This window comes from Calliphora vicina, chromosome 2, assembly GCF_958450345.1.
Source record: "Calliphora vicina chromosome 2, idCalVici1.1, whole genome shotgun sequence".
Lineage (NCBI taxonomy): Eukaryota > Metazoa > Arthropoda > Insecta > Diptera > Calliphoridae > Calliphora > Calliphora vicina.
The window spans coordinates 93,571,788-93,585,859 of NC_088781.1; the positions used below are offsets into that span (position 1 = coordinate 93,571,788).

The following is a 14,072-nucleotide window of genomic DNA, read 5'->3' on the forward strand; positions in this document are numbered from 1 at the left end:
TTGGTTCGACGGATTCTTTGGAATCAGGCATCTATCGATTTTGGCACAGAATTGGAAATGGAATTACAAAATATAAAAATGGAGGAATATGATGTAGAAATTTTAAAAGAAAATAGTTTTTTTTACTTAAAAAACTTTTAAAAGAAATGCTTAAACAGTTACCAGAAAATATAGCTCTTTTTAAAGTATATAATAGCGGTATTCACAATGTAGAGTACTTGGCCTAGTAAAAAAGCAGAAGAGCTATTTATTGACAAACATTTCAATTTCTAATGTATTTTGTTTTTAGTTTTTCGATATTTTGTTTTTTTACTACATTACCAGGCCAAGTACTCTACTAATGAATTTTCAATATTTGGGGGATTCAAACGGTGTGCTATTAGGTCGTATTGTCATAATGTCGTAAACTATTTTTTTAGTTTAATCAAATTTTTGTTGTGTTTCAAACAAAACACAACATTGCCCGTTCTTAATATGTTAATTTTACCAACCAGCAACGTTTGCGTAGAAAGGGAATTTCAATATGAACTTTTAGATTCATTGATAAGACTAGTAAGTTATATGAATGTTAATAAATTTTGTTGCAATTCATTTCAGCCTACAGATAAAATGTTAAAAAAGTTTAATTCTAATATAATTTATATTTGTATATCAATTTAATATAAATAACTAAGTAATAACTAGATTTAAACCGAAATAAATTGACTTTATAATACATAAAATTAGTATGTATGTATTTTACAATGGCCCATAATCATAGTCAGAAATAAAATATATTTTAATAGAAATAAAGTCGTCTTTACTTAAGAATGGACTTTAGGTCTACCATAGACAAGTTAAAGTATATTTTTGACGTTAAAGTTGACTGTAAATATAAAACAAGCTGAAGCTGTTATTAACTCATTTAACAACAGCATCAGCTGTTCTTCGCCATGTAAAAAAGTTCGGCAAAAAGTAAAAAAAAATTAAGTTACAAGAATTTGGGAGAGATTTTGCAATTATTAAACAGTTATCAATAAAATTAGTACCAAAATTGTCTAAATATATTATTCTTATCTTTTCCATTTTTCCACCACAAAAAAACTTTTTTTCTTTAGTTCTCCCGGTTACTTTTATTGTTTACCTTTTTTGGTTTTTGTTTTAATTTTCTATGTCAGCTGTTCAGCGTTGCCACTTGTCTGTATATGAAAACATTTTCTACATTTGAGGTGGCACCCAGTTAAAGTCGGTTCTATTTAAAACATACTTTAATTTTGACTATAGTTGGGAAATAATATACAGCGGGTTTTTAATTTAAAGTTGTTTTTAAAAAGAACCGACTTTAGTGTTTGACTATGATTATGGGCCAATATTTTTTTTTTTATATTAAATAACTTTTTTATTTATTTATTGAATCTGCCTATATTATTAGGTCTAACAATAAGTGATTAAATCTTATAACTAAAATTAAAACTAATTGCTCTCTAAAGAGAGCATTGCTTAATGCATGGACCTCATCTTAGCGGGGTGGTAAATCTCCTCTACAAAGCCTTGATCTGGTTTAGCTCTGTGCGAGAAGCCGAGCAAGCGGATTTGGGTGGGATTTCAGTTTCAGTATATATTTATCGCGGACTTTCTTAAACTCATCCTTCACTAGTGGCACTTCCAAGTCCCTGTGGATGTTTTCATTTCTTATGTACCATGGTGCACCCAACATGGTCCTAAGAATTTTCGACTGGGCCCTCTGTATAAGCTCAATACTGGAATTACTGGCCGTTCCCCACAATTGGATTCCATATGTCCAAATTGGTTTTAAAATGATTTTATACAGGGTGACTTTATAGTCCAGGTCACTTATTAACCATTGAAGATGTTTTTAACTTCATGTGAAGTCTCTTGGTTTCTATATGACGGCGCCAAGTAAGTCTTCTATCTAAGTGAATACCAAGGTATGTAACATAATCGGACTGAGGTATATTAACATTGTTAAGTGTGTCAGGTGGACAGCATCCCCTCCTCAGTGTGATCGTAAAATGTCTGCTTTTTAACTCATTTACACGTATTCTCCATTTGTTTAGCCATGTTTCCACACATCTTAAGTAGCCATCAAGTATACTAGATTCTATATATGGGTTTTCATGCGAGGTAATAATTGCGGTGTCATCAGCAAATGTAGAAATAGTCAATTCATCGCTCGTAGGCAAATCAGAGGTGTAAATCAAATAGAGGGTAGGTCCAAGAACACTTCCTTGTGATACTCCTGCTCCAATCCTATATTCTCTTGTCACGTAATCGTTGTACTTAACTTAAATATACGGTCCGATAGATAAGATTCCAATAGTTTATGAGTAAATGGTGGCAGCAAACATTTTATTTTATATACCAAGCCTTTGTGCCATACTTTGTCGAAGGCTTGACCGACATCCCAAAATATTGCTGAACAATATTTCTTTAATTCAAAGGATTTTCTCATCTCTCCGTTTATACGATGAAGTTGTTCGATTGTTCCGTGGCGTTCCCGGAAACCAAATTGATGAATTGGGATTATATTTTTCTCATTTAAAAATGGTATGATTTTCTTTTGGAACACTTTTTCGAACAGTTTCGATGAGGATGGTACCGTCAAGTCTTTACCTGGCTTTGGTATCATTATTATCTGAGAAGTTTTCCAATTTGTAGGAAAAACTCCATGTTTAAAGATCGCTTTAAATATTGTAGACAGCACAATTATTGCCAAACTCGGTAGGTTTTTAATCATAGTAGGTGTAACAGAATCATTTCCAGGTGATTTTCTTAATATTATATTATCCTTGATTACTTCGTTAATGTCTTCTGGGCTTATAGCTAATATGTCATCATTAGATAATGTTGACACAGGTGGCTCTTCAAGTTCAAAAACAGTTGTTGGCGAGTTTGGTTGAAATACTGTACTTAAGTGATCGGCAAATATTTTAGCCTTTTCCTCCGTGCTGCGAGCCCAGGTGCCGTCAGCTTTCCTTAAAGGGCTTTGCCCCTCTACCGGTGGCTTGATATTTTTCGTTGCCTTCCAAAGGGAAAAATTTGTGTGTTTGGTATTTGTCAAACTTTGAATGTAATTTCTATTTCTGCGATCCTCCTCTAATTGAAGGACTTTTTTCAGATTTTTACTAGCATCAGACAGCCTCTGCTTTGCAGCAGGTGATCTATTTTGTTGCCATTCTCTTCTCAATTTCTGAGTTTGAAATGTGCATATCATTTTAGGAAATATTTGACTCTTTGAATGATTTAGAGCCAATACAATTAATGACGTAAAGTCATTGACACTTTTATCTACATCTTCCTCACACTGAATACAAAGATCTGTGTGGATATGACTGCTTATATATTTTTTTATATTTAAGCCAATTTGTTTTAAAGTAATATGTTTCAGTATGCAATTTTGAAATGTTAGTCCTCCCGTAATAAGATACTATAATTGGGGAATGATCAGAAGATAATTCATATGACATTTCTGTAGATATTGAATTTCGATTAATATTTTTGTTATGGCAAAGTCTATGAGATCAGGATTTTTTTTAGGATCAGCAGACCAGTATGTTGGTTGTCCAGGTGACACAAAATACAGGCCATTTTTGCGATCCACTAATGCTTTATAAAGATGTCTACCTCTGGGATTCATTAGTCGAGAGCCCCAGTAGGTATGTTTAGCATTATAGTCGCCACATGCCAGAAAGCGACCTCCTAGCGTGCTAAATAATTCTTCAAATTTCTCCTTGGTCATTGAAAAGCGTGGTATTTAAATCTCCAGCAAAGCTTACCAGATGAATGGATTTTGCCTGCATATAGTCTTTTGAGAATTCATCTAGGGGATAATGTTTTAAACGATTTCTAATTAAAATACCTGTACCACCATGTGCCTTACCATCAGGATGATTTGTACAGTAGAATGTATAACCCGAAATATAAAAGTTATACCTATTGGTAAGATGAGTTTCCGAAACCAATAGCACGTCGATGTTTTTATTCTGCATGAAGTGAAGTGATTTATGTTGGTTTAAACCGTTTGCATTCCAGAAACATAGTCTCAAATAACTAATTTTCTTGTTAAGAGGAGTTTATCATTTGGTTCTGCGCTCTTAAAAGCTCTTGTATTGTGTTTTGCATGGATGACATAAAGTTTGTCATATTTTGATTAAGAGAGGTAATATTCTGGGTAAGCGAGTGCATAAGTATTTTGGGGAACACCAGGTTTCTGGCAACCCGTTCTCAAAACATTGGCATAAGAACCTGGTACATTCTTAGGCTGATCAATTTGAGTGGATTGTGAATTTATTTGAGTTGAGGCTGCTTGTTTGTTCAATAGCGGAACTTCAGAATTGACTGGTGGATAGGTGTTTCAAATTTGTAGGCTGGTACTTCAGATGTTTTCCCTCTTATTAGCTTTTGCCTCTCTCTTAATCTGTTCAATAACTCCTTATAAACTGGGCACCCGCGGTAGCTGGCTGAATGATAGCCACCACAGTTACCACAATTTATTCTGAGACCATTCTTTAGGATATCACATTGTGATTAAGAATGAAGGTCTCCGCATGCCACACACACTGTTCGCAAGGTACAATAATTTTTAGTATGTCCAAACTCTTGACAATTGCCACATTGAACAGGACGATTTCTTTTAAGAGGCTCCTCAATGGTTATTCTACGATTTAACAGATATCGTGTTGAGTAAATTGGGTGAGTTTTATTTCCCCTCAATTTATTTTTTTCTGGCTCCAACTCGACTCTAAACATTGGCTGAGGAATTTTATCTTTATTAAATATATTAACTACAGCTCTTATTTCGTAACCCAATTCTTGCTGGGCTTCCTTGATATCATTAGTTTCAACACTGGCCTTTAATGACAACTGTCAACCCTTTACTACTTTTCAGTTGATAGGTATAAAAATTCCTTTTATTTTCATTTAGGTATTGAGAGATTTTTCTATAAAAATCCTCAGTGTATACGACTATTTTCGTCTCTTACACACCGCCTTTTCTTATTGGAACAATATGGAAATTATTATACAACAAATGTTTTGACGAAATTATTCGAGCTGGACTCACGCAGATATATTGATGGCTTTAATGATTTTTTTCGTAAACACCATCTTTTATACTCTTATTACTATTATTATCCTCGCTCAAGAGTGCGAAACGATTGTCTATCAAGGGATTAGCAACTATCTTCTGTTTCTTGACAGACGTTCCATTATTTTGGGGACTTAGATTTCTTTCATTAATACTTACATATCTAAGCATACCTGGTAGTACAGTAATTTTGACTTACCTGCACAACCATTTTGTGCAGGTAAGATAAAAATGCAGTTAACTTTAATACACTTACGTGATCATTGATGCTGGTAAGTGCATTTAAGTTTACAGCCCAAAAAAAGCAGCTAATAATTTACATGAAGCTTTGTGATTTTTCCGTCTAAATATAACGACAAATTTGTTATTTTAGTTACGTTTCAAATTATTGAGAATTTGCAAACTTCTCATTTTTTCAAAATAGCATTTTCCTTATTTTGTTTTGATTTAATTTTGTATTAGGCAGCTAAATGAAATTTTTTCATGAAAACCAGTTATAGCTTCCAAAAGTATTATGCACTTATCTTAAATGTGCAGGTATGAACAATGCACTTAAATTAACGAATTCATATGGAGTTTGGTAAATAAATATACAAACCACAAGATTTGTGCACTTATATGCAAAATGCTCTTAAGTGAAAAGCAGGTAAGTCAAAACTACTGTACTGGTGATTTCAATGTACTTATCTTTTTTTTGGTATAGCGCCCTTCAGTGTACCATCATTATTTATTGTGGTTTGTTTAGTGTTAGGTTAGGTTAGGTTCCATGGGTAGCCACTCTTCAAGCAGCTCACTTGGGTCCATTCAAAACTGATCCCATTGTGATACCCAAGGGGTAAACATCTTGGTATTAATTATACGTCCGTTGTTTCCAGGCTAAACCAACCAGATTCTCTGATGAAAGAGTAGATTCGTCTAAGACTTATCCTTGATAGCTCATCTAAGCATGATAGGAATGGTGTTCCGAAGATACGTTCCCTCAGATTTATCAGAGCCGGGCATTGACAGAATAGGTGTGACACCGTCTCATCCTCTTCTTCATTATGGCAGCTCCTACAGTAGTCATTATACCGTAGGCCCAATCTCCTAGCATGTGTCCCAATTATACAGTGTCCTGTAATGAAGGAGACAATTAGCCTTATTTGCTCACGACGAAATTCCATAAGTAGATTCGTCCTGCTGGCATCATATACGGGCCAAGTAGACCTCGTTGTAACACAGGAAGACTCATTGGTCCACCTGCTTTGTGCAGATTCATATAGTGTCCGCTGAACAGCCATCTTGCATATAGCAAGGGAAATACCAGAAAAGGGGTCGATCTCATCATCATCCATCATCGCCCCCATTTTGGCCAGTTCGTCAGCTATACAATTACCCTGATTACCATCATGGCCAGGGACCCATATAAGCGTTATCCTAGAATGTCTCGCTATCTCATTAAGGGATACCCGGCATTCCTCGGTTAACCTAGATGTCGTAAAGACACCCGCTATTCCTTTAACGGCAGCCTTGCTATCGGTAAATATACATATATCACCAGATATTTGATAAAACCTCAGCCAGTTGGATGCACGTTTAATGGCCGTAATTTCCGCCTGAAGAGCCGTACAGAAGTTAGGTAGCCTGAAATAGGATTTAATCCCATAGTTCTCAATAAAGAAACCACCACCGACCCTATTGCCCCTCTTTGAGCCATCAGTGAATACCCTTATGACATCATCAGGGGGTAAGAGTCCGCGCTGCCATGAATCCCTATTCGGGATCTTAATATGGAAATGCATATCGAAAAATGGTTTTGCGATGCAGTAATCGACATTACTATGTAAGTACCCATAGTAGTTCAGTATCTTAGAGTGCCCATGATCTTTACCATACCACGAACATCCAGCATTTAGTCTCACAGCAGAGTTGAGAGCCATTTGTATCACCATCAAATCAACTGGTAACCAGTTCAGGATAGTAAAAAGTGCCTTAGAGGGGGTAGTCCTTATAGCGCCTGTAATCAGTATCGCAATAGTCCTGAGAACTCGTTCCACAGCCTTACGGTGAGTAGCATTATCCAAGGCGTGCCACCACACCAACACTCCATAGAACAAGATGGGTTTAACAACTGCTTTGAAGATCCAACTGATACCCTTCGGCATAATACCCCAGTTTGTACCAATTGCCTTCTTACAGGAGTAGATGGCTACATAAGCCTTGTTAATCCTGTTTTGAATATTCAAATTCCAGGACAATCTTTTATCTAGAATGATGCCAAGATACTTCGCATTATCTCTAATCTCAAGACTGATTCCATTCAGTCTAGGTGGTCTGAAGTCATCGATCTTATACCTCCTAGTGAAGAGAACCAGTTCCGTTTTTTGTGGGTTCACACTAAGTCCACATGAAATACTCCACTCACTCAGTGTACTTAATGCTGATTCCATACAACTGGATATTGTATCCAGAAATTTACCAGATATAAAAACTGCAACATCATCAGCATATGCGACTGTCTTGATCCTTCTGTTGTCCATCCTGATCAACAGGGAATTCATAGCCAAATTCCACAGAAGTGGTGATAAAACACCCCCCTGCGGGGTTCCACGATTGGCCACTTTTAAAACACTTACACCACCTAAAGTAGCACAAATGACTCTATAACCGAGTATCTTTTCGACTAGTCGGCGAACACATAGATCAATTCCCAGTTCATCCATCGCAGATAGGATGGCATCGGGCCTGACATTATTAAAAGCTCCTTCAATATCGAGAAAGGCAACAAGTGAATACTCCTTATGTATTAGCGACTCCTCAATGGAGCCAACTAGCGAATGTAGAGCTGTTTCCACAGATCTGCCTTTGGTGTAGGCATGTTGGGATTTAGAGATGAGTTCCGACGGAATGGTCATTCTCAGATATACGTCAATCACCCTTTCTAGGGTTTTCAGCAGGAAGGATGCAAGGCTAATTGGCCTATAATCCTTTGGTTTAGTGTGAGTCGCCTTACCACCTTTAGGAATGAAGACTACTCTGCATCTCGTCCACCATGTGGGGATATAGGTCCATCTAATACACGCTGTGTATATGCTAATGAGCCATGGTACAACTATTTCTTCGTTCTTTTGAAGATCAGCAGGAATAATGCCATCCGGCCCAGGAGATTTAAACGGGTCGAAGCTTTTGATTGCCCATTGGATTCTATCCCTGTTTATCGGAACAGAGTTATCACCCGGAGCAACAGAATCGGCAGCCCCATTCATAGTCTCATCATCGACTGGAAGGCAACCTGGAAAATGAGTATCTAATAGGACCTCAAGTGTTTCCTTACTATTCAGAGTCCATCTACCACAGGGTTTCTGGATATAGCTCGGTACAACCGGTGAAGTTGATAGAATTTTACGTAATCGGTTAGTCTCAGAGGATCCTTCCACGCCGCTACAGAAGTCCCTCCAGGCTTTCCTTTTCGCATTCCTCGTAAGGTTCTTAAAGTGGTTCACTGAGGACTTATATTCCGGCCAGTTACCCAGCCTCTTTGCCTCGTTGAACAATTTACGACACGCCCTTCTTGCGTGTGCAATCTCAGGGTTCCACCAGGGTGGCTTATTCCTACCCCTGCAGATATTCGGCTTACAGGCCAAATTAGTAGCTGATTGGAACGCTTCTGTAAGTGCCTCAACTGCTACCTCAATATCGTCCCTATTTTCAATAGTGGGCGGGTTTGGTAGAGACCGGGAGAGTACATCACTCTGCAACTCCCAATTGGTCTTCCTCCTATTTAGAATGGTATTATCATTCCTATAAGTTACACTGATATTGAAATCAATATATAGATGATCAGAAAAAGAGCAGTCGTCGGAGACAGCCCAATTGTTAATCATACTGTGGTGCTCAGCACTCACAAGTGTTAAGTCTAGTACCTCACTTCTGTTTGAAACAATGAAGGTAGGTTCTGAACCTCTATTAACTACTTCCAAACTACTATTAAGTATGAAACTGAAAAGACTCTCACCTCTTGTGTTGGTGTCGCTGCTACCCCATACAATGTGGTGCGAGTTAGCGTCAGCACAGATAACCAATGGTATCCTGGACTCATTCGCCTTTTTCACAGCACTACGGATATCATCGTTTGGTGGATGCTCCCCGTGGTCATGCGCCATGTAGCTGGATATCAGCCATAACAAACAGCCTTCATTAGTTTCCCATGAGACTGCTACTGTATCTTCATTACTGTAATCAGACAGAATGAAGATTTTCAAAGAGCTTTTAGCCAATATACAGGATCTAATTTTACCTGCGCCTTTAGCGAAGTAGAGCTTATAGCCCTTCAAACATAGTCCACAGATACGGTCCTGATGGACCCAAGGTTCCTGGACCATGACTAGCTCCTCCCCGTTCTGAGCAATTCGGAGGAGCAGTGCAGCTGATGCTGCTTTAGAGTGGTGAAGGTTTATCTGGGTCACCCTCACCATGCTCCATTTTTACAATAGTGACGTCGGCGTCCTCCTGGTCAGAATTCAGGAGGGCGTCCTCGTCCACCACCTCATCCATCCGTTCAAAGAATGTACCAACTAGTTCAGAGACTGAGTTGGTATCTTCAGTGTCGGCTGGATCAGTGGCGTCATTGCAATCCATGCCCTCTTCCGAGAGCATGGACTTTACATCACCTGAGGATGTATCGCCTTTGTTGTCGCCCCCGACCGGGTACATGGGGCATGCCTTATCCTCTTCCATGAGTCCTGATGGACAATTACTTGCATTTTATACCTGCTGCCAGGTGTTGAGATAACTGCCGCCCCATTGGAGAAACAGACGCAGACCACCAGCCGCCCAATATGGGAAACAGACGCTGGTGGATTTCGGACGGACATTAAAGAGTCCTTACGGACCAGCCGGACTATCCACCTTAACCACCCCTCTCAATGAGGGGAAAATGGTTCGATGGAAATAACATCTGATAGCCGCCCCAGAGGAGAACAGACGCTATCAGACAAAGGGAGGGTAGTTCTTAGTATCATGCTCAACGCGTGCCCTTCTGGAATGGGAGACCCTGCCAGAGACAGCCAACTCAAGTTAAACTGTCCCCTCCAGCATGGCCAACGCGAATCATCGCACTTAAGCCTCTACATCGCGTCAAGATGACTACCCATCGTAGAGGGTAGTCATCTTGACATTCAAACTCTCACTATTATTTGTTAGTGGATCACAAGCTTGTTTATTAACAGTATTTGTCTGTGTTTTTAAAACTTGTATAGTTGTTGTTGTATTTAAATTTTTCATATTTTTTGCTTTTATGCTTTGTTCTAAACATAAATTGGTTGGTAATATTGTTTGTGTATTATTTTGTTCGTGTAATTGTATCACGGGGGAACAAGAGCGTGCTCTCTCAGCTGGTTTGGCGATTAAATAATTTTTGGTGTAGCTGGGGTCATTTATTTTTTTGTTTTGATAACTTTCCCCGTTAAGAAATATGTAGGCATTTCTGCCGTTCACACTGAGCCTCCTCTCATCATGAGAATTGTTGCGGGTGGCTTTTTATAATTCCTAGGCCGATTTTTTTGTTTTATGTTGTATCTGTTTTGTATCACTTAAGTGTAGTATTTTTGTTATTTTTATGTCACTGTTTTTATTCTGTTTGTTTTAGTAGTTTAATTTATATAAATGTATTAATGTTGTTCACTTAATGTGTTGTTTAGTTATTTAAATTTTGTGTAATTATTTCTTTTGTTTGTTTTGTTTACGTTCGTGTTCATGTGTGTCTATTGTGTTCTTCATTGTCGTACTTAGTATATGTAAATATGTGTGTCAGCTGTTTGTAGATTCAATTGTAGTGGCTGTGTTTAGTAAACATAGTAGTAAAGTTACAGTGTTGTATTTTCCATTCAGTGTTAGGAATTTATGATTATTTTTCTTTTTGTAATTTTGTTTTAAAAGTATGAATGGAAATACTAGCTTGTTAAATTTTATGAGAGCCTGATATCGAATTTAGGACACATGGACAATTAGGACCATTTGAAGAAAATATGGGCTAAAGGAAATAATAAATTGGCAGGGGAAAATTTAAAAGATGGCGAAATTACAAGTATGTAATAATTTGCGCAAAATACATATATTTAAAATAAATATATGTAAATAAAATAAATATGTTGCCACCTATGTGGCAACATAGGTTTTCCAATATCGCCACATATATATGCCGCTAGAATTAGTAAATAGGCATTTAAATGGACGAGAGATTTGAAACATGATCAATAACAAAAATAAATTCAAACTAAAAAGAAGCAAAAATAATAATTTTAAATCTGTGTGGTGTCTAAAATATTTGTTCCTGTAATAAAAATAAAGAAAATTGTTTAGTTAAATAAAATAAGTGTTAAAAAAAACGTAAGTTTGTGTAATAATTAGGAATATATTTTGTGCAAGTGAATTATTATTCGTATTTTTTTGTTTGCCACAGCTGGCTATATCTGGAGGATTCTGTGCATGGACTTCCTCAACACCACACAGGGCAGAATAGCCAGGTAATATTTTTTATCTTCAACAATACAAACAAAATAACATTATAAACAAAAATGATTCAAATTGGCAAAATGAATGGCATGATTAATGTATTGTTATATAAGATATTGGCAGCCAAATATTCAAGGATAGTGAGAATCCATCTGTAAACGCATAATATAATAATAATAAGCAAATAAGATAAAAGAAAAGAAAAAACAATATTAAATTTAAGTATTATTAAGTGTAGTAGTGATATTGTGATTCAAAAATTATAAGTGTAACGTATAATGTACTAGTTTGTGTATATATGTTGTCCGTTTTGTTATATACACTTGTCCCTCGATAATCAGTAAATTTAATACATTAATCTTGATAAAACGTTGAAACTTTTCTAGGTCACAAACTGAGAGCGAAATAAACATTAGAAAATAATAAACGTCTTAGGGAGCTCCTTCAGATTAAGTAGGAAATTAGTCGCGAAAACCTAGATTTAGGTAAACATACCATTTTGAGTCTAGAAGTAAAAGTTTTAGCAATATCAATGAATTTGAGTAAAAATAAATTTTAATTTAAGAATAATGCTGAGGGAAATCTGTATAGGTGTTGTTGTTTAAGTTTTGTGTTATTTGTTTACATTTAAGAAATTTAATAATAAATAATGTAATAATTTATAAGTAATTTGATTTCTTTTCTTTAGTAAAGGTACTGGCAATGATGGAGAGGTAAGTGGAGATGTGGTCGAGTTGGTATTGGGTCGTAGGAACTTTTGAGCGGATGCGCCTACGACATGGTAGGGAGGGCTAGAGAGACGCACAGCTTGTCTCTGAGAATTCTTCATGTGGTGTAGTTGTCAGTGTAGTTTTTGTTTAGTGTTTACTTTTTTTTTCTTTACTGTGCGGATTCGCGGCTGGTGAGAGGGTTGGGACCTCCCTGAGGTCAATACATGCCAAGAGCTAGTGGGAAACCTCGCCAGTCCAACCGAACCGTAACAAATGGCGCCCAATATGAATGTGACAACTTAAGCTGCTTCTCAAATCCATGAGAGAGTATCTTAAGTTGTATAAAATAACATGTATGACATCAAAACATGTGGCAATAGCCCATTAATTTTTTGTTATAGCCCAATTACAGCCGTGATTTATATTGCAAGAGTTGGCTTGCATAGCCGCTCTAGGACGATATGGAGTGTTGTATGAAGTGGAACTCTTGGATATAATGATCGGCGAAGTTTTTTACATATGGAATGAATAACAGTAGCTTGCGAGTGACTTGTAGTGTCCCCAAATGTATTGTATTCGTTTCTGTTTGAGTTTGTTTTAGAGTTTGTTTTGGTAATTTTTCAGTGTTGAATGTACTATAATGTCTGATATCCTGTCGTATCATGTGTATATCGAAGTGTGTTGTATCAGAGTTATATGCGTTTGTCCTGAAAATGATTGTTAAAGTTCAATTGTTTATAGTTATTTGTCAGTTTTGAATGTTGTGTAATGTCTGATAGCCTGTCATGATCGTGCGTATCGTGAAGTGTGTAGTATCAGTGTTATATGCGTTCTAACTGTGAGTAACTATGTAAAATTTGTATTTAGTTTTGTTTGTATACCACATGAAGAATTTCAATCGTTTTTGGTAACCGCTTTGACCTCCACATCCGTCCATCATTGCCTAAACCAAAAATTAAATTAACGATATCATGTTTTGAATTTATTATTTTTATTCATAATTTTATTTACTTATCTATTTATTTATAACTATTATCTTCATTATTTATTTTTCTGCATGTTTGTATAAATTATTCTTATTATGTTTGAAAAAGTTTATAATACATTTTTCATACATAATCATTTTTAAAAATGAACTTTTAAGTGTTTGCATGATATTAGAACTTTTATTTTTGCATGTTATTTATATATTTTTATATTTAAATTAAGTTTCAGACATTATTTATTTTGATTTTAATTTCATTTAACACAATATTTTAGTTTTTAATTCATTTATTTATACAATTATTTATTCTTTGACTTATTTATTTATTGATTTTATATTCTATTTATTTATCTATTTATTAATTTATTTGCATGTTATTTTATTTTATTATTTATTTTATTTGCTTATTTATTTATTAATTTGCATGTTTATTTATTATGATTATTTAAGTTTTGTCCACATTTATATTTATGCATTTATTTATTTATTAGATTATTTACATATTTATTACTTATTTTTATATTCACTATTTATTTATCTGATTATTTATATATTTGTTAATTTATTTATGTTTATTGTTTACTTTTGACTTTAATTATTTAGTTTAGTTATATATTTACCGATTTATAAAAATCTCATTGTTTATATATATTTTATTTGTTTTGTTATTGAAATTTAATCTGCCAAATTATGCACTATTCTAAAAACGCCAAATCTGATTTGCCAAAATTTACCAAATGTTTAGCTTATTTACACACAATTGATTTTGCCACAATTCTTAGACTGTATTAAAGCTTAG

The 14,072-nt window shown here is 35.6% G+C and overlaps 1 long non-coding RNA gene across 1 annotated transcript in view; it reads right to left on the minus strand.

The window, feature by feature from the left end:
• Positions 1-10,205, minus strand: part of LOC135952162 (uncharacterized) — a 34,806-nt gene extending 24,601 nt beyond the window's left edge. Inside the window, exons 1-2 of the long non-coding RNA XR_010576019.1 lie at positions 9,363-10,205; positions 9,081-9,298 (exon numbers count right to left, since the gene is read on the minus strand). This is a non-coding gene — a long non-coding RNA (uncharacterized LOC135952162). The remainder of the gene's footprint in view (positions 1-9,080; positions 9,299-9,362) is intronic.
• Positions 10,206-14,072: the final 3,867 nt, after the last annotated feature.